Genomic DNA, 22,375 nt, shown 5'->3' with positions numbered 1-22,375 from the left:
TTACACAGAAGGAACTCAATCTCCGACAGAGGAGATGGATGGAGTTCTTGAAGGATTATGATTGTACTATTAGCTACCATCCGGGTAAAGCTAATGTAGTTGCTGATGCACTTAACAGGAAGTCCAGAGGGACTTTAGCTTGTCATCGAGTTTTAGTCACAGACTTGATTCAGGGGTTCTCCGAGTTGGGCCTTGAGGAGCAGGGACGGACAGAGCAGGGTATTCTTGTTACCATGGTTGCTCAGTCGTCGATCAGGATGAGGATTCGAGAGGCCCAGGCCGGAGATCAGCATTTACAGTTCATTAACAACCAGATAGCTTCCGGACAGCAGACTGAGTTTACACGAGATGAAGAGGGGATTGTTTATTTTCGAGGCAGATTATGTGTACCTCAGTCTCACCCGGTCATGGAGAAGTTACTTCAGGAGGCTCATCGCTCTAGATTTGCTATCCACCCAGGTGGAACTCGTATGTATCGTGATTTGAGGTGTTCCTATTAGTGGAGCAGTATGAAGAAAGACATCGCGGAGTTTGTTGCTAGATGTCTTATCTGTCAGCAGGTGAAGGCTGAGCACCAGAGACCTGCTGGATTACTTCAGAGGATCCCTATTCCAGAGTGGAAGTGGGAGCATATTACTATGGATTTTGTGGTTGGTTTGCCTAGGACTCGTCGAGGCCATGATGCGATTTGGGTAATCGTTGACCGATTAACCAAATCCACACATTTTATAGCGATCTGGAAGACCAATTCACTGGATCGATTAGCAGAGCTATACTGTCGTGAGATTATTAGATTACATGGTGTTCCTTTGAGCATCATATTGGATAGAGACCCACGGTTCACGTCCAGATTCTGGCAGAGTATGCAGCAGGCCTTGGGCACACAGCTTCGTTTCAGTACGACATTCCATCCGCAGACAGATGGACAGTCAGAACGGACCATTCAGACTTTGGAGGACTTGCTGAGGTCTTGTGTCATGGACTTCGGAGGCAGTTGGGAGGACCACCTGCCCTTGGTGGAGTTCGCCTACAACAACAGCTATCATTCGGCTATCCAGATGGCACCGTTTGAGGCGTTGTATGGTAGACCGTGTCGGACACCCATCCTCTGGGAAGAGATTGGGGAGGCCCAGCTGTTAGGACCTCAGAGAGCTCACCAGGAGGCAGAGTTAGTTCGCACTATCAGACGGAGGATGTCAGAGGCTCAAGACCGTCAGAAGAGTTATGCTGATCAGAGACGGAGACCCCTGGAGTTCTCTATGGGTGATCATGTGTTTCTGAGAGTTTCACCCATGAAGGGGGTGAAGCGATTTGGTCTTCGAGGTAAGCTAGCTCCACGATATATTGGGACATTCCAGATCTTGGAGAGGATTGGAGCAGTAGCTTACCGTTTGGCGCTACCACCATCACTAGCCGGCATCCACAATGTATTCCATGTATCTATGCTGAGGAGATACGTATCCGATCCAGCACATGTTCTGTCAGATATATTAGTTCCCATTCAGCCTGACGTTGCTTACGAGGAGGTTCCGGTACGGATTCTGGACCATAGAGAGCGTCAATTGCGGAACAGGACTGTCCGGCTTGTTAAAGTCGGATGGCAGCATCATTCTGACGAGGAGGCTACGTGGGAGTTGGAGGATACGATCCGAGCTCGATACGCTCATCTTTTTACTTGAGGTATGTGAGTTAGAATTTCTTTCAGCATTTATACTGCTTGGTTATATTCTAGTGTTTGCTGTTGGTTACAACGAAATTTGGGGACCAAATTTTTATTAGTAGGGGAGGATGTGAGATCTCGGAAAATTTAAATAATAGGATTATTTGAGAAATAGCCTTATAGAATATTTCCGGAATTTTTAGAAATTTTCTGGGGATTTTTCGGAGCTCGTACGAAGGGTTTTGAGGGGATCGATCGGCGGGTTCGGATAAAGCCTGTTTAGGATACCCGTTGTAAAATACGGTACCCAAATAATATTTAAATAATAAGGTTATTGGACATAATCTTATTTGATTTTTCAGGAATTTTTGGAAATTTTCTGAGAATATTTTTGGAGTCAGTTTGGCATAATTTAAGAGGATTAATTATGGGTTACGAGAAAGCCTCTTTAGAATACCCAAATGTGGGAGTTGATTGAGGAATGTACTTAGGATTTAATTAGGCAAACCTAAGTATATAAACCTAAACCTTATTGTTACTGTGCCCTAACCATATGAAAGCGCCGAGAACTCCCTCCTTCCCCGATCCCGATCCCAATCTCAAACCCCTTCCTCAGGCGCCCGATCGCCGACCGCCGCAAGCTCACCACCGCCGGCAGCGGTCTTCTCCAGTGTGCCTCAGCCGACCCTTCAGGTCGAGGATGCCGCGATTCCTTTTCCTCTCCTCTCCGATTCGTCCCTCGCTGTCGCGCCACCACCGCTGGCATCTTGATCGCATCGACGCACCGCCGATGCCGTGTAGCAACCGAGCCTCCCTTCTCCTCCGCTGACTGCCCGAGTCCATCTAGCCACTGTCTCCCTTCACCGAGTGCTTTCCTTTGCGCATATGGGTCTTCAGCCGTGAGGGGAACCCGTGCCCTAGCTGCTTCCCGTGGATGTCCATTGCGTTTCCTCTTCACCGGATCTTGGACCAGAGGAGGACTCTTTCATCTACATGACTATATTGCTAGGTATCGGATTAAGGTAAGGCTTTGTCAAGAAATTCTGTGAATTCAAAGATTATGAGTTATGGGGTTTCCAATTTCGATTCCTTTCTGTTTCGGATTAAGGGAAAGTGTCAGATTTACCTATTGATGGAACTCCCCTGAACATACCTTGTTCTTCTTCCTCCTTGAGGCTGATCGATTTCTTGATTGAAGAATTATGCCTCAACAGAGGGTAAGTTGGTTGATATCAGCTGAGGATTGAAAGGAGGTAAGTTGTTAGTTAAATGTTATGAATTAAGAATTAGAGTTGAATTCTTGGTTGTGGTTATATTGGTAGTGAATTGGGCATTGGGTCTATGATAGGTGATGATTTTAGGGCATTTGATTTGTTGGAAAACGACTCCACCTTGTTTCAATCACCATTTTCAGCTTCAACCTCCTCAACAGCGGTCAAGTGGTGGTGCTACTGATTAAGGTGAGTTTTGGAAGTTGTTTTCCATTGTTAAGTTGTGTTTGGAGATTGGTTTGTAGTCTTGTGATGGATTGGTTGATTTTGGTTGAGGCTGTGGGGTGGATGTAGTTATGTATCTATTTCTGATTTAGATTTTAATTTGTGGTATCTTGATTAACGAATAATTAGTTGTGTTGGTTGGATTGTCAGCTGTGGTAGTTAGAAATGGATTATGTGGAAGAAGTATGCATGATGTTTAGTTGTTGATGGAATTGAATTTGGCTAGATATGTTGGATGGGTAGATTATGCTTTCTTGGATTAAATGGAAGTATGTGAATAAAGAGGTTGAATCGGTTTAGGTTTGTTGATAGTTGATACATTGATTATGGATCCTTAGTTTTGTCTCGTATCCTGTATTTGTAGGATCCGAGTTGGATGTGATCTTCTGGAGTTGTTGAAGACGGTTGACACGCACTACGTATAAAGGCGGGTACTTCTTGCTTTATCTCTTTAGCACATTGATCTTAGTGCATGAGCTATATGTTTAGTTGGCTACTATGTTTATCTTGACTCCACTCTTATTTTTCCTGCGCTTGATACTTCCACTCAATCTTTGAGCAACTCGTTTATGTATCGATACAGTCTCTCGTTGCTATTCATGATATTTAGCAGATACTATAGTACTAGGTATTGGATACCAGATACCAGACATTAGATAGTAGGTATTGGATATATGGACACGTGATACCATGTTTACCTGCTTTGATTTCTGTTTATTTACACACCTTGCTGAGCATGCTGGCTTCATGTAGCATACCTGATTCTGTTTATATATATATGATGACTGCTGCATTTTCGCATCATGTCATTGCATGCATAGCCGACGACTTTGGCTCCCTTGTGGTTGAGACGGTCGTTGGCCTGTGTAACAACCACCCAATTTCTTTCCTACTACTCTGAGGGTGACCGCTACTGTTTCTACTAACTACTGTAACTTGTACTACTTGCATTAAGACTAGGGAAAATTTAAACTATTGGGAACATATCACATATCAGAACATGCCTCTTATTAGTAGCATAAAATTTCTTGATACTTTTTTTTTTTTCAAGATTTAACATGCAACATGTGTAACAGCAAGTATAACATATAGACAACTAATGCTCAAGTGTCTCTACTGCTTATTACTTCCTTAACTATATTGCATTTATATCATTCTAAATCTTAACAGGAATGAAAAGAAATTACTTAAACCTTCTGTTCATTCATTCCAACAAAACCGAACAGCACACATATATCATGCAATTTCTATTTGGTATGGCAAATGAGCATGCAGATTTTTCTGTATTTAAGCAGCAGTGTATCCCAACACAAATAATGCTACAACGTTGATAACAGAACAACACGTACATGGCAGCTCAAATGCAAGAAATTTCAGAAATAACTAAACTCCATTAGTGCAAGGAATTACAATACTGCACCAAATTTTAGCATGCAACCAAAGCAATCAAGTCCGGACACACTTTCAGCAACATCTAACAATCCTTTAACAGATTAGCATATATGGCTATTACTCATCTTTAGCAACTCATGCATATCAGTGTTCACAGAAATTTCTTTGCAAATAAAAAGAACCAAATTTCCAGCAGCAACAAACTAAAACTCCAGATTTAAGCAATGCACCAAAACCGAATTCCATATAACTCAAACAATTCATATTGTACTCAACAGAACCAACGTATTTAATCAACTTCAAAACAGTAAAATAGGGAGAGCATAAAGAATCTGAATTTTTTTATTAATCCTCCTAGTTATTTATGAAGAAACCTAAATAACTTAACTTGCAGAAATTTAAAAGCCAGGTCCCCAAATCTTCCATCCCCGCCATCCACACACACATCACCAGTGTCTCCTTGTCGCCTTCTTCTATGCCATTTTAGCCTTTCCTTTATTTTTATCTATATCTGCAGTAGGAGGAAAAAGTAGTATCTATAAGCATAAAGCTTAGTAAGTGCTTTCTACTCACAAAATCCGATACGGAATGCATAAGCATAAAAGAAAGCAGGGAAATACATGCTCAACATGAAAAATAGCAATTAAACTACATCATGCATCTCTAAAGGAAACAATAATTTAACTTGCTAAAATTTGCACTTAGATAAAGGAACTCGTTCTATTTGTTTCCAAATTTATACTTTTATACTTTAAAATAATATTCAACTTAACTTGGGCCCGGCATTGTACCACTTTGCGCGCCTTTCTTAATGAGAATTGAGGTAGCTAATCCCAAAACCATTAAGACACTTCTAGACCTTATGTCTAGGGGCAACTTGGAGCCCATCCCTTGGACATTGTGTCCGGTACATGCCTTTTAAAAGTAAAATACTTTTCTTTATATCTTTCTTTTAATACTCCTTCTAATAAAAATGCCTTGGCATTTATTAGAGGCAATTTAAGCAACTCATTTAGCAGCTCAATCACATGCCACGTTCACATTAAGGGTTTAAGCAATTTAAGCATATCCCTGTTTCACTTTAAGCTACAGAACTAACTCCAATACCAACTTTTCATACCTAACAGATGTAAAGGTAAGAATTCTAGAAATAATCCAAAAATATAGCCTCATGAGACATGGCTGAATCAACTCAATATATATCACATCTCAAGAAATCAGTTTTCTACTGCGAAACTATCCATAACCAATTATGATCAATTTGCATGCTTTAACATGATTGAATTGCTAGGAAGACTAAAGTTCGAACCTACTGCATTCATCACTACAACTAGTTTCTATTGAACTAAAATTTGCTTCCAATAGAAAACACCTGAGGATGATGGCATCCAAACAAAGCACTACTACATCAGCACTAGCATTTCTAATTCGGTACTAATACATGAGGTTAGCCAATTCTATCAACAATAATATTCCAGGTAATGCAAGATAGTATAATTCCAGTGGTAACACAACAGGCTTAAACTAGAATATATCTACTTAAACATGCTTAATGTGTAAGGTAAATACACCTAACTAGCATGCTGTAGTAATCAAGGAAAACCCTCAAAACTTCTGTTCGTGCCCTAAATAAAACACATTAACAGATTAAAATCAACTTAAACCGAATTGGCTAGAGCAAGGATCAAATCCGAAACCATATGCTAAGATGAAAGGCTACTGTTATCATTTTACAACAAAACGCAAGATAACAACCCGAGAGCTACTCCTACCGCAGGTGAGAAGCACTTACTTTGGGTTCTTGGACTTACAACCGAAGAGATAGGGCTGCTAGGGTTCGGAGAAGTTGTTTCCTCAACGATCTCTTGGTATCTACTTGTTCTTCTCGACGAGGGAATCACGAAGGTGTGGAGATCTCGTCGGAAGAAGTCCTCGCCGGCCGCCGAAGACGAGCCCTAGATTCGGCTCTGTTTCCGCCCGAAAGAGTCGGCGCCGTCGCGAGAGAGAAGAGGAGTTTAGGTTTTTGTCCGAAAATCACTAAAGTCCTCTCTTTATAACTTAGGTAAATTGTTCTCTGTTAACCCTTAAATATTGTCCGTTCTCTCCTTAATTAACTATAGCCGCTGGCACAGTTGGTTGGCTGCGTTCTGCTTAATACGCGGCTCGCGGGTTCGAGTCTCAGCTGCCACTATTTTTCTTCCTATTTATTCTCTATTCATTAACCACTGCTTAGATATCATTCGCTCCATATAAGGTTAACAGAAATCGTGTAGCTCAGTTGGTTGGTTGGGCCGATTACAGCTTGGGCCCGAGAAGCTGGGTTCGAATCCTAGCTCTTGCAAATTTTTTTTTTTTTTTTTTTTTTTTTTAAACTTTCTCCACTCGGTAATAATACCAAACGGACTCCAAAAATTGCATAAAAATACTCTAAAAATTCCTAAAAATCTCTAGAATATTTTAAAAGCATTTTCAAATATTTTTAAAGATATTCAGAATTCAAAATAGGGAAAATTGGGTCGTTACAATTCCCCATACCTTATAAAAAGTTCGTCCACGAACTTAGAATAATTCTGGATATTTTTGCCTCATGCTATCCTCTCGTTCCCAAGTGACTTCCTCGTGCTTCTGGTTCTGCCATACGACCTTCACTAGTGGCACTTCTTTGTTCCTTAGTCTCTTGACTGCTCTGTCCACTATCTGTGTAGGTCTACTCTCATAACTAAGATCCTCTTGGATCTGCACTGACTGAGGTTCAATCACTTGGCTAGGGTCATGAAGACACTTCTTTAACATGGAGACATGAAACACATTGTGTACTGCTGACATGTCTTGTGGTAAGTCCAGTCTGTAAGCTACTTTCCCAATCCTCTCCATGATCAGGTAAGGTCCTACATAACGAGGACTTAATTTGCCCTTCTTGCCAAATCTCATCACTCCCTTCATAGGAGCAACTTTGAGAAAAACTGAATCTCCTACTTGGAATTCCAGTGGCCTTCGGCGTGTGTCAGCATAGCTTTTCTGTCTACTCTGGGCAGTCTCAATCCTCTGTCTGATCTTTTGAATAACCTGAGTGGTTTCTTCTATCATCTCCGTCTGAATGCCCAGCTCTACCTCCATTTCTCTTCTTTCTCCAGCTTCTTGCCAGCATATAGGTGATCTGCACTTTCTGCCATACAATGCTTCATATGGTGCCATTCTGATGGTGGCTTGGTAGCTGTTGTTGTAGGCAAACTTAGCTAAACACAGATACTTGCACCAACTGCCCTTAAAATCTAATGCACAAGCCCTAAGCATATCTTCTAGGATCTGATTTACTCGCTCTGTCTGTCCATCAGTCTGAGGATGGAAGGCTGTGCTGAACTTGAGCTTGGTGCCTAGTGCAGTCTGTACACACTCCCAAAAGTGGGAGGTGAAGCGCCCATCTCTATCAGAAATAATAGATTTGGGAACTCCGTGAAGTCTGATCACCTCTTTAACATACAGCTGTGCTAACTGCTCTATAGAGTGAGACACTTTGATCGCTAGAAAATGAGCAGACTTGGTCAATCTGTCCACTATCACCCATATCGCATCATATCCATTTGTGGTTCTTGGGAGACCTGTTATGAAATCCATGGATATGTCTTCCCACTTCCACTCTGGTATTGGAAGAGGTTGTAAAACTCCTCCTGGTCTCTGGTGTTCTGCTTTGACCCTCTGACATGTCAGGCAGGTACTGACATATTTAGCCACATCTCTTTTGAGTCCAGACCACCAGAACTTCTGTTTCATGTCTTGATACATCTTAGTAGAACCAGGATGCATAGAATACGGTGTACTGTGAGCTTCTTCTAAAATTTTCTTTCTCAGCTCTTCATCATTGGGAACACAAAGGCGATTCCCCTGATAAAGAATTCCACTGTCTGATACTCGAAATTCTGAACTTCCTTCTTCTTGTATCCCTTGCTTGATCTTTTGGATATCTGGATCTTCACTTTGCTTCTTCTGTATATCCTCAAGCAGGGTTGACTCTAGGGTCAATGCAGAAAGTTGCCCATAAATAATTTCAAGTCCGAAATATGACAATTCCTTCTGTAGTGGCAGGGCTAACGATGATAAGGACATCAAGGATGCACCGGACTTTCTGCTTAATGCATCTGCCACTTTATTAGCTTTACCTGGGTGGTAGAGGATTTCACAGTCATAATCTTTGACCAACTCCAACCACCTGCGCTGTCTCATGTTTAAGTCCTTCTGAGTGAAGAAGTACTTAAGACTCTGATGGTCTGTGAAGATTCTGCACTGGACTCCATACAAGTAGTGTCGCCAGAGTTTCAGTGCAAAGACTACAGCTGCCAGCTCTAGATCATGAGTGGGGTAATTCTTCTCGTAGTCTTTGAGTTGTCTGGAAGCATAAGCTATAACTTTTCCTTCCTGCATGAGTACAGCTCCTAATCCCATCTTGGAAGCATCACTATAAATGTCGAAACTCTTGTCGCCCTCTGGAACAGTCAGTATAGGAGCACTGGTCAGTCTCTTCTTGAGTTCTTGAAAACTCTGCTCACATTTATCTGACCATTCAAACTTCTTATCTTTCCTGGTGAGGGCTGTAAGTGGAGAGGCTATCCTGGAAAAGTCCTCCACAAATTTCCTGTAGTATCCAGCTAAACCAAGGAAGCTTCTGATCTCCCTGGCATTCTTGGGTCTCTTCCAGTTGCTGACCGCTTCTACTTTGGCTGGATCTACCTGAATACCTTCTTTTGAAACAATGTGACCTAGAAATGCCACCTGTTCCAACCAGAACTCGCACTTTGAGAATTTAGCATAGAGTTGCTTTTGTTGAAGGGTCTGCAGAACTATTCTCAAGTGCGTGTCATGCTCCTCTGAAGTTCTGGAATAGACTAGAATGTCGTCTATGAACACAATGACGAACTTGTCGAGGTATTCTCTGAACACTCTATTCATCAAGTCCATGAAGACTGCAGGTGCATTAGTCACACCAAAAGGCATGACTACGAATTCGTAGTGTCCGTATCTGGTCCTGAAAGCTGTTCTGGGTATGTCACTCTCCTTCACTTTCAACTGATGGTACCCAGAGCGCAGATCTATCTTGGAGAACACTGTTGCACTTTTCAATTGATCAAATAAATCATCGATCCTGGGCAGTGGATACTTGTTCTTGATGGTCACCTGATTCAGAGCCCTATAATCTATGCACATCCGCATAGATCCATCCTTCTTCTTGACAAACAACACAGGAGCTCCCCATGGTGAGTGACTAGGGCGAATGAAACCCTTGTCAAGCAACTCCTGAAGTTGTTCTTGTAGCTCTTTCAACTCTGCTGGGGACATGCGGTATGTAGCTTTTGAAATTGGACCGGTACCAGGAACCAGTTCAATCTCAAACTCCACCTCTCTATTGGGAGGTAGTCCAGGTAGCTCTTCTGGGAATACCTCTGGATACTCACAGACTACCCGAACTTCTTCCTGCTTAGGTCTTTCTTCTTCTTCTGTACTCACAATGAATGCAAGAAAACCAGCACACCCTTTAGCTAACATCTGGTGAGCTGTGAGAGAAGAGAGAAATTTCTGGGTCTTCCTCTTTGGTACTCCTGTAAATTCAAAGGATGGTTCACCTTCTGGACTAAAGATCACTTTTCTTCTGCGGCAGTCCACTGATGAGGAAATCCATACCCAAAATGATATCGAAATCCTGCATAGCGAGGACTACCAGATTAACACATAGCTCTCGGTCTGAAATTCGACTGGTACAGACCGAAGCCATCGACTAGATTCCATGACTTCCCGAAGGTAGGGTTGTCGGGAACTTGGAATTCATGCTTTCAGAGGTACCTGTAATTCTTTGGCAAAAGGTATGGATACAAAAGAATGGGTCGCCCAGTATCAAATAGTGCTATATATTGAAAAATAACTACTTGACCTGTTACGACCGTGGAGGCACTAGCAGCTTCCTCTTTGGTGAAGGCATTGTCAAAGGCTGAAACTGGTGGAGCTTCCAACCTTCCTTGGCTGATCTGAGGTCCTTCCAGGCATATAATGTAGTTGAGGCTTGGCTCCATATTGTATTGGTCGTGGCTGAAGTGCTTTGACTTAGCCATGTGTCCTTCTTGACCACAAGAATAACATCCAGTCTTGCCCAAGATCTGGATGTGTTCTCCCACATTTAGGGCAGGGAAGGAGCTTAGTGTTTGATGGTCCTCCCTTCTGGTTACTTCCTGAATTCCACTGCTCTTTTAGTGCCCTTGCCTTTCCAGTTCGATTACGTTTCTGATTTCCCCCAGTCCTGGTCTCCATCTTGATTGGCTTGTGTTGCTCTCTTTGTGCCTTCATGCTGCTCAGGTAGTGCTCAGCTACTAAGGCTCTACTCACCAACTCTTCTCCAGTCAGGGGTTGATGAGTCCCACTGCTCACATTAAGTGATATCACAGGCTTCAGCATTCTGAGCATTAGTCCGACTCGCTCCTTCTCTGTACTTACTAGCTAACTGCTTCCTCCACCGCCAGATCCCCCTGTCTGAACTCCATAAACTCCTCGTAGTGCTTGTTGGTGATCTTTTGGCGAAAGAACTCGTCGTAGAACTCTGTCTCAAAATCAATCCATCTCATCTGATTGACTGCCCTCTTGCTTTTGACTCTCTCCCACCACATGCGTGCGTCTCCAGTCAGGCAGAAGGAGGCACACCTGACCTTCTCGACTTTTGGCCAGTCAAGAAGCTCCATGGTGCTCTCCAGTGTTTTGAACCAAGCCTGGGCATCCTGGGGCTCAGTCGTGCCTGAGAAGCTCTCTGGTTTCATGGAACCTCAGTTACCACTGGAGTCTCCACAGTTACTGTTTGAGGAGTAGGAGGGACTGGTTGTTGATTTGCCATCAGATTGGCAATTACTTGCTGCTGCTCTGCTACTTGTTTCTGAAGTTGGGCAACAACTTCAGAAAGATTGGGCTCAGTTGAGCCTGGCACCTCATTCTCCTGAACATGGTCCTCAACACGAGCGGTACGGGGACGTCCTCTTCTCGACATCTAGTTAAACAAATAAGAAAATTTGATGATTTCTCTACCCTTTCTAAACATACCCATTTATATATTAAGAAAGGAAATAGCTAAAAAAATAAAATTCTTATCTTACTCATTCACTTATAACTATCCATCCATACTGCAAATAATAATGTAAATAAAGGAAGGCAATAAAGAAAGAACTTAAATACTTTCTTACTTGAAAGCGGCAAGGATGATGCTGATGTGTGTGTGTTGCTGGAAAATGAACCTGCTCTGATACCAACTATAACAACCACCCAATTTCTTTCCTACTACTCTGAGGGTGACCGCTACTGTTTCTACTAACTACTGTAACTTGTACTACTTGCATTAAGACTAGGGAAAATTTAAACTATTGGGAACATATCACATATCAGAACATGCCTCTTATTAGTAGCATAAAATTTCTTGATACTTTTTTTTTTTTTCAAGATTTAACATGCAACATGTGTAACAGCAAGTATAACATATAGACAACTAATGCTCAAGTGTCTCTACTGCTTATTACTTCCTTAACTATATTGCATTTATATCATTCTAAATCTTAACAGGAATGAAAAGAAATTACTTAAACCTTCTGTTCATTCATTCCAACAAAACCGAACAGCACACATATATCATGCAATTTCTATTTGGTATGGCAAATGAGCATGCAGATTTTTCTGTATTTAAGCAGCAGTGTATCCCAACACAAATAATGCTACAACGTTGATAACAGAACAACACGTACATGGCAGCTCAAATGCAAGAAATTTCAGAAATAACTAAACTCCATTAGTGCAAGGAATTACAATACTGCACCAAATTTTAGCATGCAACCAAAGCAATCAAGTCCGGACACACTTTCAGCAACATCTAACAATCCTTTAACAGATTAGCATATATGGCTATTACTCATCTTTAGCAACTCATGCATATCAGTGTTCACAGAAATTTCTTTGCAAATAAAAAGAACCAAATTTCCAGCAGCAACAAACTAAAACTCCAGATTTAAGCAATGCACCAAAACCGAATTCCATATAACTCAAACAATTCATATTGTACTCAACAGAACCAACGTATTTAATCAACTTCAAAACAGTAAAATAGGGAGAGCATAAAGAATCTGAATTTTTTATTAATCCTCCTAGTTATTTATGAAGAAACCTAAATAACTTAACTTGCAGAAATTTAAAAGCCAGGTCCCCAAATCTTCCATCCCCGCCATCCACACACACATCACCAGTGTCTCCTTGTCGCCTTCTTCTATGCCATTTTAGCCTTTCCTTTATTTTTATCTATATCTGCAGTAGGAGGAAAAAGTAGTATCTATAAGCATAAAGCTTAGTAAGTGCTTTCTACTCACAAAATCCGATACGGAATGCATAAGCATAAAAGAAAGCAGGGAAATACATGCTCAACATGAAAAATAGCAATTAAACTACATCATGCATCTCTAAAGGAAACAATAATTTAACTTGCTAAAATTTGCACTTAGATAAAGGAACTCGTTCTATTTGTTTCCAAATTTATACTTTTATACTTTAAAATAATATTCAACTTAACTTGGGCCCGGCATTGTACCACTTTGCGCGCCTTTCTTAATGAGAATTGAGGTAGCTAATCCCAAAACCATTAAGACACTTCTAGACCTTATGTCTAGGGGCAACTTGGAGCCCATCCCTTGGACATTGTGTCCGGTACATGCCTTTTAAAAGTAAAATACTTTTCTTTATATCTTTCTTTAATTACTCCTTCTAATAAAATGCCTTGGCATTTATTAGAGGCAATTTAAGCAACTCATTTAGCAGCTCAATCACATGCCACGTTCACATTAAGGGTTTAAGCAATTTAAGCATATCCCTGTTTCACTTTAAGCTACAGAACTAACTCCAATACCAACTTTTCATACCTAACAGATGTAAGGGTAAGAATTCTAGAAATAATCCAAAAATATAGCCTCATGAGACATGGCTGAATCAACTCAATATATATCACATCTCAAGAAATCAGTTTTCTACTGCGAAACTATCCATAACCAATTATGATCAATTTGCATGCTTTAACATGATTGAATTGCTAGGAAGACTAAAGTTCGAACCTACTGCATTCATCACTACAACTAGTTTCTATTGAACTAAAATTTGCTTCCAATAGAAAACACCTGAGGATGATGGCATCCAAACAAAGCACTACTACATCAGCACTAGCATTTCTAATTCGGTACTAATACATGAGGTTAGCCAATTCTATCAACAATAATATTCCAGGTAATGCAAGATAGTATAATTCCAGTGGTAACACAACAGGCTTAAACTAGAATATATCTACTTAAACATGCTTAATGTGTAAGGTAAATACACCTAACTAGCATGCTGTAGTAATCAAGGAAAACCCTCAAAACTTCTGTTCGTGCCCTAAATAAAACACATTAACAGATTAAAATCAACTTAAACCGAATTGGCTAGAGCAAGGATCAAATCCGAAACCATATGCTAAGATGAAAGGCTACTGTTATCATTTTACAACAAAACGCAAGATAACAACCCGAGAGCTACTCCTACCGCAGGTGAGAAGCACTTACTTTGGGTTCTTGGACTTACAACCGAAGAGATAGGGCTGCTAGGGTTCGGAGAAGTTGTTTCCTCAACGATCTCTTGGTATCTACTTGTTCTTCTCGACGAGGGAATCACGAAGGTGTGGAGATCTCGTCGGAAGAAGTCCTCGCCGGCCGCCGAAGACGAGCCCTAGATTCGGCTCTGTTTCCGCCCGAAAGAGTCGGCGCCGTCGCGAGAGAGAAGAGGAGTTTAGGTTTTTGTCCGAAAATCACTAAAGTCCTCTCTTTATAACTTAGGTAAATTGTTCTCTGTTAACCCTTAAATATTGTCCGTTCTCTCCTTAATTAACTATAGCCGCTGGCACAGTTGGTTGGCTACGTTCTGCTTAATACGCGGCTCGCGGGTTCGAGTCTCAGCTGCCACTATTTTTCTTCCTATTTATTCTCTATTCATTAACCACTGCTTAGATATCATTCGCTCCATATAAGGTTAACAGAAATCGTGTAGCTCAGTTGGTTGATTGGGCCGATTACAGCGGGTTCGAATCCTAGCTCTTGCAAATTTTTTTTTTTTTTTTTTTTTTTTAAACTTTCTCCACTCGGTAATAATACCAAACGGACTCCAAAAATTGCATAAAAATACTCTAAAAATTCCTAAAAATCTCTAGAATATTTTAAAAGCATTTTCAAATATTTTTAAAGATATTCAGAATTCAAAATAGGGAAAATTGGGTCGTTACAGCCTGGGCCACACGCTCGGCCGCTCATGGGTAGTGGTAGCTGGAGCGTGCCGCTTGTCCTGTCGTGTCACACTCGGCCACTCATGGGTAGTGGCGGCTGGAGTTGCGGCAGCAGGCTACTATGCACCTGTCCATCCGGTCACTCGAGAGTAGTGGCGGCCTTTGGGTGGTACAGTTTGTCATCGATCCGGCCTCTCGACCATACAGGGGTCGTGGTGCAGAGAGGTGGGCGGGGTGACCATCCGTACATACGCTGTTGTTATTATATCTGCTAGTTGTTTACTTATGCTGTTGTTGCTTATCTATGTTGCTGTTACTAGATTATGCTGCTGTCATTTATTTATGCTGTTATGCTTACATATGTTGAGATTTATACCTGTGATATGGGTTTAGACACTGGCTTACTTACTGTTGACCTGTATATACCTCACATGATACTATGTAGTTATGAGCAGTACTGTAGCAGGACTTTGCTACATCTACCTTCCCTTACTAGCCTAGGATATGGTTTCAGGTATGGACACCTATTATGATATCACTGTAGTATCTGCTATTTCCATACGAGACTGTATACCTTTGCATCTCTAGTTTGTTTTACTATACTCATGCACTTTCTGTCTATTACCCGCTGAGTCTTTATACTCACCACCCCGTATATTGGTAATTTCACCAGGTAGCAGGTAAAGGATTTATGGAGTCGCCTGGAGATCCTGTCCGCCGGTTCCACGTCACATTCGAGGACGACCTTACGATTTCGGTATTTCTTACGTTATTTGTATTTTGGGTTTTGTACTTGTTTATGTATTTGTATTCTTTTGTATTTGGTTTGATATTATTGTGTCAAGCCGAGCCGGCTCGCAGTCAATTGATTTGTGTTTTGTGATCATTTTTTTGTGATTTCCGTTGTGTTTATTTCTGTTCCAGCCGAGTGGGCTGATTATATAACTGCGTGGTTGTGTATATATATTCCAACCGTATGTGGCTGATGTATTTTGTATGTATATATGCCTCAGATTGTCACCGGTACAGGGGAGATGTTGCCGAAATTTTTCGGTAAGGACTCCTTTGGGGGCGTGACACCCGTTTAAGTGAGAAGAAGTTTTAATTATATATTCCTTTTCTTTTATTTCCTTTTTCCTCCCCAAACGCCGAACCCGTGCTCTTCTCCTCTCCTTGGGATTTCCCGAATCCTTTCTTCTCCCTCCGACTCCGATCTCTCTCGATTCCTCTCGCCGTCGCCGTCGATCGCCACAAGGTCACTACCGGCAGGGGTCTTCTTCTCCAGAGCCTCACCAATGTTAGGTTCCCTTGGCCACTAGCGGCCGATTCTCTCTGGCCAGCGGTCGATCCTCTGTGCTCTTTCTCACGGACGAGTGATGCCACGAGATTTGGGTTTCCAGCTCCGGCGATCTTTCCCCGCCGGCATCGGCATCTATTGAGCTTCGATTCAGCCGCAGACCTTCTCTCTCGCGGACGGTCCGACGACCTCTCGGTGGCTAGGGCATGGCGAGGAGCCGAATCTTGCATCCTCTTCAACCGGTAGACCTTCCCTTTCCCTTCTTCTGGTTTCCTTCCTTCCGATTCTCTTTGATCTTATCCAATTGTTGCTGCCGAGCCCTAGCTCTGTTCCAGTGTCGTTGCCGGCTTTGAAGTTAAGCAACCTATTCCTTCTCGTCTCTTGGTTGTCGCCTATCTTTGAGGTAGGTGAATTGTTTAGCTATGGGTTGATCCGTGATCTCCAATCTTGTGCTTGATTCCAATCTTGATCCGATTGATTACAGCAAGGTGGTGCTCTGTGGATTTGAAGTTCTATTCCTGTGGAGTTTTTCTTTGGCTTCAGCAGTAGCTATCCTTCCGGCAGCAATCATCCACGATTGAGGATCAACAGAGAGTGAATTGTTGATCTCTTCTCTTGATCCGATCAGTGAGGTGAGTTTTGTTTACTGTGATGTTTTCTTGGTTCTAGCATCACTTTCCCCAGTAGTTGGGATTGAGGTAAGGAACAGGGAATTGGTACATGATTAGTGTGATTAGTTGAATGTAGGTTTGACTTCATGATCATGTGTAGATTTGAGTTAGGGTTTATAACTAGATTGATTTAGGTATGTTTTGGATTGCATGATTACTAGATGTAATTAGTTGTTCATATTACATCTGTGTAGACATGTTGAATATAACTGCGTGGATGTTTCTTATTTGTATTGTATTATTCCGGCCGTGTGTGGCCGAGGTATAGAGATATATGTATTCTGGATTCATATTGTAACCCGTACAGGGGAGATGCTGCCGAAATTTCTTCGGACAGGGACTACCTGGGGCATGACACGATGTGTTTTCCGCCCGAGCCGCTGCTGTCGCGCGAGAGAGGTGAGGAGAGAAAGAATTTCGGGAGGAAAAGATCATTTTCCCAAAAATCACTTAAGTTTTTCCCTCTTATTATCTCTAGGGTTTCCATATAACTTTACTTTAAATATTTTTCTCTCCATACCTAGTTAACAGAACGAGTGTAGCTCAACTGGTCGAGCCAGGTTCGGTTGGGTCAGTTCGACCCGAGGTCGTAGGTTCGAACCTCACCTTCAACGATTTTTTGTCAAAATTTCTTTCTTTTTGTAAACATACTAAACAACCTCCAAAAATTGCGTAAAAATACTCTAAAAATTTCTAAAAACCTCTAGAATATTTTAAATGCATTTCCAAATATTTTTATGAGCTTTTCGAACTCGAAATAGGGAAAATTGGGTCGTTACATTACCACTCCCTATGACCTAGGGTTACCACCCCCTAGGGTTTTTCCCTTTGCCTAACCGCAGCTAGGATTTTCCTGAAATCCTCAAGTAGACTTGTTAGAATGCAAAACACCTTAACTTTGAATCCTTTGCCATTATCAAAACACGAGTTCGATCGTCGGATGCTTCCCGCACCAACAATCTCCCCCTTTTTGATTATGGCAACAAGAAATTCAAAGTTAAGAAAAAACATGCAATACCAAATAGATGCATAAAGTTTTAACCAAGCTCAAGTAAATAAACTTTAAATGTTCAAGCATAGTTAAGCCAGAAACTTTTAATTTTGTAATACTAGACTCCCCCTTAATAAAAGCCGTCTTTTGTTCTTTGAATTTTTCCTACTCTCTTTTGTTCTTTGAATTTTTCCTACTCTGCCCCTTTGCCATTTATCAAAAATATACCATCTCGAAATAAGTCTGAGCTTTTCAGAAATATAGACAAGGTTTAAAAAAAACATTAATACTTAGAAAAATTTGAAAGGACTTTTATAACACTTTGCTTTGTTATAATTAATTTCATTGTATATTTTTTTTTAAAAAAAATAAGAATATTTCTGTTGAAAACTTTACTTAGTTCATTTTAAATTTTGCAAAAAAATTTTAATTCACTGAAAAACAACTTTAACTAAGTTTGAATGTATTTGCTAAACTATAGAAATCATTTAGTTAAACCTTTTGCAAATACTTAGTTGAATCTTGAAGAGGTCTTAAAGGATGATTTTGAAAAGATGTAAGGGTTTGAAAATATAGCTAAAGTTTTAAAGTAAAAAACATTCTCAAATTTGAAAAATATTTAGTTTAAAAGTTTTGTTAGCAAGGAGGGAGTAGCCAAATGTTTAGTTGAGTTAGATTCAGTTTGTCCTTAAGTCCAAGCATAAGTTAAGTTAAGGAATTTTTGAATTATCCAATTAGATATCAGAGTCCTAATTTGATTTGATCAGGTATCAGAGCCTCAACGTACAAGTATGCTTAAACATAAAATTTTCAATCTCTTTACCAACTGTCTAACTTTTAGCTACTTGCTGATTGCTTAGAGGGCAACAGCTTTCACTTGGTTAGTCAAGTTAAGTCAATTGATCCAATTAGATTTGACTAAGGCTGGATGACTTAACATGATTAATGTATATTGCTTGTTTAACGCTCAGACTCATATTGATGCACAGATATAAGCATTCTTGAGTCCAGGCTGAACCCTATGCATCTCACTCCATTCTATGTTTTTCAAGCATAAGCAAGGTAAGCCTAGGTGTTTGTGAGATGCTCTGGCTGATTCCTAGGGGAACATGATTTCTAAGGGGAAACTTAGGCTAATTCTGAATTTTTGAAAAAAAATCTAATTAAATTGGAATTTTGAAAATTTATTTTTCCTAGAATTTGAAAAATGATAAGTAAACCCAGAATTTGTGAAACTGACTAAGCATGCACATAAGTATATATCACTTCAAGGAAGTCTAAACAAAAATAAATAGGTAGTGAAGTGAGGGTGTCTATTGGCAACAATCCATAGTACAATGCATAAAAGAGTCATATCAAATAGCAGGATCGTCTACTCGAGGAGCATCAGCTGGAGGGTCATCAGCTGAAGGTGGTGCATGGGGCAGCTCGGGTGCTGGCTGACCTAGACGTCGTATCTCGTCACGAAGGGACGTAAATCCGGCAGCCATCTCAGACCAAATAGAGAGAACTATCCGCCGTGTCTGGATGGACTCAACCTCGAGTCGAGCAAGTCTGTCCTCGACGGAGAGTGATGTAGAGGTCGAAGGTCCAGCTGAGGTGGATGGTCTGGAAGACGGGGAAGGATCCACAAAAAGATCCTCAGCTAAGAAATCAGCCCACTCCTCTCCCTCGCCTAGTATATTCTCGGCTGCTGGAGCGATAGGGGTAGTTGCTGGCTGTGGTTGTCCTGTCCAAGCTAGAACTCCATCAGCTGTGATATCAACACCGGCTAGTCTACAACTACGGGATCCTAGCTCGTCATATATAGTAAGAGGAATGACTGTCCCCCTGGTCACATCTATACCCTCTATGGTCGAAAAGAAGCGTGTCAAAATATGACAATAGGGCATGTGTACTATCTTAGAGGTGACTGTCCCAGATGCACAGATAATGTTCTGAAATATATGCAAGGCTATATCGATATCTAATCGATGACACAGGGCGTACAGGAAAAATGAGTGGGAAGGCCTCATCTTCGGAACATCTCGAGATGAGATCGGCAGAATACATGCTGTCAGGATCCTATACATCACGTAGTCCTGAACCCGAAGAGAGACTGAACTGAACTCAGTCAGGCCAGCAGGTCTCTCTTCCCCGAAGAAATACATATAGATAGTATCTAACGTAATATGGGAGTAAGGATCGCCAAATGGCAGGTCCCTACTGGGGTAGAATAAGAAGGTAGACTCTGAAACCCTAAGTCCTAGGGTGGTGCGTAACAAAGTGGGAGTAAGCTCAATGTCAACGCCAGCAACTCTGGTGGAGTACCTATTATCATCAACCCTCTCAAGGTTGTGATAAAACTGTGCACATAACTCCTGGTTTACTGTATCAGTGCAGTAAACCAGTTGGTCCAGTTGATAGTGCTCTATCATTTGGATAGATGGCTGACAAAACTGGGTATAAAAGGTCCTATTTACATATCTAGGTTTGATAGGTTCAAAAGTGTAACTAGTAAAGGTATCCCTAAGATGTATAGTAGGGAATCTGATATCTGCTGATGGAAGTCTAGCTGGATTAGGATCAACGTGTCGGCGTTTCCTATTTTCAACGAATTTACAACAAATTGACAGAAATAAGCAGAAATTTTACGTAAAATTTGATCGGGAAGGATTGGGATTATACCTAGGAGGCATTGCCAAGTGTTGAGGGGAGATTAAACAGCTTGAAGGCGCCTTGGTTGCTAGCATCCGCACGCAGAAGACGTGCTCGGCGTCGGCAGAAAAACGAACAGAAGGAATCTGTTCGTTTTCTAAAGTTGGGAATTGAAGGCGCCTTAAGCATGTTAAGGCGCCTTGAGTAGGTTTTGGAGGTGCCTCGGATCGATCCGAGAAGCCTTAAGGTGATGCGGCGGGAACTTTTCCCGTCGCTCTTGGAGGCGCCATCCAGTGTAGGAAGCGCCTCTAAGAGGCGCCCCCTTTTTTTTTATTTTTTAAGTAATTTAATAAAGATTTTAAGATTAAAAAAAAATTTAACGTTAATGGATTTTGAATAGATAATTTTAGAAAATAATTTTGAATTGAAATAATTTTGAATTTTGAAATTTAAAACTAATTTTGAAATAATTTGAGTTAAAATAATTTTGAAATTTGAGTTTTAAAATAATTTTGAATTTTAGGTTTAAAATAATTTTGAAAATTAGGTTTAAAAATAATTTTGAAATTTAGGTTTAAAATAATTTTGAAATTTAGGTTTAAAAATAATTTGAAATTTAGGTTTAAAATAATTTTGAAATTTAGGTTTAAAAATAATTTTGAAATTTAGGTTTAAAAATAATATTGAAATTTAGGTTTAAAATAATTTTGAAATTTAGGTTTAAAAATAATATTGAAATTTAGGTTTAAAAATAATTTTGAAATTTAGGTTTAAAATAATTTTGAAATTTAGGTTTAAAATAATTTTGAAATTTAGGTTTAAAGATAATTTTGAAATTTAGGTTTAAAAATAATTTTGAAATTTAGGTTTAAAATAATTTTGAAATTTAGGTTTAAAAATAATTTTAAAATTTAGGTTTAAAAATAATATTGAAATTTAGGTTTTAAATAATTTTGAAATTTAGGTTTAAAATAATTTTGAAATTTAGGTTTAAAAATAATTTTGAAATTTAGGTTTAAAAATAATATTGAAATTTAGGTTTAAAATAATTTTGAAATTTAGGTTTAAAATAATTTTGAAATTTAGGTTTAAAATAATTTTGAATTTTAGGTTTAAAAATAATTTTGAAATTTAGGTATAAATAATTTTGAAATTTAGGTTTAAAATAATTTTGAAATTTAGGTTTAACTCAATTTTCATAGTTTAATTTCTTAGTCATCTCACCCGATCTAAATTGTCAATCAGGGAATCCTATAATTGTTGTGAGATGAATTATTGTTGAATTTAAGGGGCTGGTTTAACTTTGTGTTAGATTCAGGTTTAGCTTTAGGTTCAACAAGTAAGCATTCTGTGGATAAACTTCTGGGCTATGGTGAGTCACAAGGAGCTCATTAAAGTAACCATGCCTTCGAGGTTTCCCAAATAGTCCTACCCATTGAACTTAATACTAATCCTTGGTCTAACTAGTTAGAATCCATTTAAGGGTAGCTTCGGTCAGTTCCACTTGGCCAAATGCACCAGGTCGAAGCCATATCTTCCTAGACATGCGATGCCCAAGCTTCCCTAACGTACTATCATCCAAAAACTTCACCAGTACTGTGGGTCAAGTTAAACCTAGCTCGTTTTAATTTAACCTTAATTACCCTGCCGGGTAATCTACTCTTGTTTTACCCATTTCGGGTAGTTCAGTTGGGGGTGCCAGCTAGTCTGGATCCTCCATCTATCTTTGATTTTGATTTTATAACTTAATTTTGATTTTGAATTTTGAATTTATAATTTAATTCAAATTTTTTAATTTGATTTTGAATTTTTAATTTTGGAATAATTTTAATTTCGAATTTTTAAGACCGTTTTTCTTTTTGCTCCCCCTGGATCATGGCCTCGATATGGTCTATCGAGGTAGTGTATTTGATCCTTCGGAA

The sequence above is a fragment of the Zingiber officinale genome, chromosome 10B (genome assembly GCF_018446385.1).
Source record: "Zingiber officinale cultivar Zhangliang chromosome 10B, Zo_v1.1, whole genome shotgun sequence".
NCBI lineage: Eukaryota > Viridiplantae > Streptophyta > Magnoliopsida > Zingiberales > Zingiberaceae > Zingiber > Zingiber officinale.
The sequence above is the reverse complement of the archived record's forward strand: the minus strand, read 5'-3'. Positions refer to the sequence as shown.